This window comes from Ursus maritimus, unplaced genomic scaffold (genome assembly GCF_017311325.1).
Source record: "Ursus maritimus isolate PB19 unplaced genomic scaffold, ASM1731132v1 scaffold_1, whole genome shotgun sequence".
In the NCBI taxonomy this organism is placed as follows: domain Eukaryota; kingdom Metazoa; phylum Chordata; class Mammalia; order Carnivora; family Ursidae; genus Ursus; species Ursus maritimus.
Genome location: NW_024423343.1, coordinates 49141088 through 49145139, shown reverse-complemented (window position 1 = coordinate 49145139; position 4052 = coordinate 49141088). Strand labels below are relative to the sequence as shown.

At 41.9% G+C, this 4052-nt stretch overlaps 1 pseudogene; it reads left to right on the top strand.

Moving 5' to 3' along the window:
* Nucleotides 1–1213: 1213 nt before the first annotated feature.
* Nucleotides 1214–2755, top strand: LOC103659919 (annotated as a pseudogene).
* The last annotated feature ends 1297 nt before the right edge of the window (nt 2756–4052 follow it).

Sequence of the window (4052 nt, the reverse complement as noted above, 5' to 3'; positions counted from 1 at the left end):
GGTGCGACTTGACAAAATGATTTATTGCCCCTTTGTCACTGAAATAAATAATATATATGCTCTAACATTTACAGCTTTTCACTTATTTTGTTATGTATGCCTTGCACCAAATTAAAATAAGTGCACCAGCACAATATTGGAGTCAGATTTCAAAAAGAAAGGGGAGAAATAAGGAAGAAAAGGAGGGAGAGGAATGGAGGGGAAAAATCCAGCCGAAGTTGAATTCTAGTAAGTGCAATTTATTTATTTATTTGCTAATGATATCATACCAACTTTCTGGTAATGCATTCACATACTCATCGGTCACGAGCAATAACACTGAAACTTCTACCTGAGCCTCTGCTTAGTTTTGACTCGACAATGTTGAACACTCATTATTTGTTTAATATCTGCCTCCTGTGTGAGATGATGAGAGTCAACACTTGTGTTACTGTCAAGACCAGATATGTAAAATCTGTCTCCTCCTCCACACTGTAAACCGTGATGTCAGCTTCCTGTACACACCAAACATTGAGGACACAATGCCCTGGACATTTCTTCATTCAACAAATATTTATTGAGGCCCTTCTCTGCACTGGGAAGTTGTAAGAAATAGAAATCTAGTCAAATCAGTTCAAGTAAAAAAAAGAGAGAGAGAGAGAGTGTCTGGCAGTTTTCTCATCTTCATCCTGTCATGTTTCTTTGATTTCTTCTGTGCATCCACACCATCCCTTTCACCTGATCAGCTTTTTCCGATACTCTCCTCCCTCATAATCTGGGAGCACAGGAAAGCCAGCAATAGCTCCCCCAGTCCCTGCTCCAGGAGATGGCCAGCTTCAGTAGCCACTACAACCTTCAGCCTCGCTTCTAATTTACAAGAAAAATCTGGTAAAAACAGCCCACCATTTTCAAGTCCTCAGACTAACTCCCCGCGAATTCAGTTTGCTCTCTCATTCAATCAGTCGTAGCCAGCAAGGAGACACATATTAGAGTGTATAATTGCAGAAGGAGCCTCCGTTAGGAGTCTTTCTCTTTAGATAAAGCTGTGCATAGGGCAGAACACCTAGATAAGTCTAGTTAAACTATATTTCTGTTATGATAGTTTTGTTTTTACTATTTTGCCCCAAGTATCTAGCACATAGTAGGTATTTAAGAAAATATTTGTTGAGGAGAGGCAGTGCATGTGTAAGCGTACACATTGTGGGAAAAGAGGGGAGCCTGATGACTTAGAAATTTGAATACCACAGTAGGATGGAGTGTGACCTCATAGAGACTAGCATCTTGGAGTCATTGGAAGATCTAGGTTACAAGGGTCCATTGTTGAAAGATGGCACTCTGTCTCAGGTAGTCTCTGCTGGAGCCAGTTCCCCCAAGTTTACCAAACTCTGTGCTTGGCTGGTGTCTGAATTAAGGGTGTTCTATAAACTAGAGGAAAAATGTGCAAGCAACTAACAGCCCGAGTGAAGCTGAAGAATTCCAGCTTGAGGTAAGTTGGCTACTAGGGGAGATGGACTGTCCATATATTTCACTGACATCTGGGGATGTGACCACATGCCTTCTCATTCAGAACTGCCTCCTTTTGCTCACATTCCTCATCTCAGAACTAGAAGCTTCCAGAATGTTCTGTATGAATACTCCTCCAGAAAATGCTCAAGAAGGAGGCGGTAGTGAGGTCTTTCAAGAGTTGAAAGGCATATGTACTGCTCTAGGAATGTCCAAAACTCCAGCCAATGTAACTATGTTCCAGCTCTTCAGTGGGCTTGAAAAAAAAATTAAAGGAGACATTAGCAAAAGTTCCACTTAACCATGTGGAAAGCCTTTATGGAAGAAGCCAATGGGACCAGCCCACTGGAGACAGAAGCAATTAACCAAGCCATAGCCAATGAATCTGAAGTTTTGAGAAAGCTGCTAATAAAAGTCTTGGATGTCACTGTCTAGTCTTTTGGTTGGTCTGACAGAGTGAAGAGTCAGACAGAAAAAATAGCAAAGGTTTACCAGCTGAAATGCTCAGTCCTATCTCCTAAAAGTACTATTTCCGTTCCCACCTTTTGGCTACAAGACAAGACTTGTCAAAGATTTTAAGGACAAGCAGTAGCTCTACAAAAGAAAAGACTGTCTGTGCCATCAATAAAGTGTTGATGGGAAGATGCCTAACAGAGGAGGTAGACCCAATGAAATTGAACCTCCACCCCCAGAGATGCCACCATGGCAGCAAAGGTAAGATGGCCCCCAGCAGCAAGCAGGAGGCCAAGAAGGAGGGAGAGGTGGTTATGAACATTCCCTATATGGAGGACGAGGAGGTCATGAACAAGGAAGAGGGACAGGTGGACGTGGTGGCTACAACCATGGTAGCAAGAGGGAGGAAGAGGAAATACGCATCAAGGGGGCTAGATGGTTGGAGGGAGTGGAGGAGGAGGTGGTGGCTACCAAGATGGTGATCTTTGAGATTCGGGTTTCCAGCCAGGTGGCTACCACAGTGGTAGCTGTCAAGGTGGTGGTTATGGTGGCTTCCACATATACAGAAAGTGGATACCAGGGTGGTGGATACCAGCAGGACAGTAGATAAGATGGTGGGCACTATGGTGACTGAGGCAGTAGTCGTGGAGGGACAGGTGGTTGCAGAAGCCAAGGTGGATGTGGAGACCAGCAAGGAGGCTGGGGAGGAAGAGGGAGCCAGAATTATCACCAAGGGGGATAATTTGAATAGCACTTCCAGCATGGAGGTTATCATTATAATCATTTTGGATTTGGACAGAGAAGACATTATCCTAGTTGAGGCTACAGACCCTTACATTTTGCTAGAGCTCAAGTAATAGAAACTTAGTTTCAGAATCTTAAGTCCAACATCAATTTTTAATTAATACGAGACCATAGGTGGCAGGCAGATTCCTGCTTGGCATTAAGTACTTGTAGGTCTTCATTCAATTCTGTTGCTGTTGTGTTTTAAGGACTTACATAACGCAGTTTATTTGAGAAACACATACATCTCTCCTTTGTATGAAGAATTCTTTAAAAGGTAATTAAAATGGCCTTTAATGAACCAGTCAGTTAATTCCACAGAACATGCACACATTTCTGGGAAGAAATTACCTGAATAAATAGTTTTAATAAGTGGTTTTGAAAATGAGGATTCTCCTAGATTTGTTTAGATTTACAACTAGGAAACCTTCCTCATATTATCAATCCATTTAAATGTGTTTTCCTTAAAGTATTCTAATGCCCACTTTCCAAGCACAGTTCTGCCCTGCCTGGCTTTTTATCCAGAGTTTATGCCACATTTGCTGCACGACAGAACTTTTAGTCAGTTTCTATGAAATGAGCTCTTCTGCAGATAGCACATTCAGTAGCCTTACCCCTTTGATGGAATACTGTACTATGCACTCAACTCTGAACACCTTGAACACGGCCCAAATCCGCAAAGATTGTAAAAGCCAACTAAGCGGCCAACCTATGGTGCATGCAGGCATTGATATAGGACAGCAATTAAACTGGCCTGCGTCCGTGCAGAGCAAGTTCTTCCTCAAACCCCACTTTTACTTGAAATCTGCTAGAAGAAACAGCACGCTGAAATTTGTTTTATGCACGAGTTAATACCACTGTCTCAGCAAATACAAGTTAGTTTGCTTTGGGCAGACTTCTTCTTTTTTTTTTTGGTAATGGAAGAAATGCACTACCAAGTAAGAGGACAGATTTCCACTTGGTGCAGGAGGCCCTTTCTTATCGCTGCAGAAAACAAAAGCCTGGCTGAGTTGATGTTTTACATTCTCCTTAACTGAAATCTACGCGAAGCTTCTTGCTGGGTTTTTGTAGACCTAAACATTGTCAAGCTGTGAAAGAAAATGGCTGGAGATGTGCTCTGTGTGAAAGGTGAACAATAAAGTATCTATCTTCATGTTCTCTCAAAAAAAAAAAAAATTGTTGAGGGGTGCCTGGCTGGTTCAATCAGAGGAGCATGTGAGTCTTGATCTCAGGGTCATGAGTTCAAGCCTCACGGGTACAGAGATTACTTAAAAATAAAAAACTAAAAATAAACTTAAAAAATATTTGTTGAACTGATGCAAGAATGTGATATA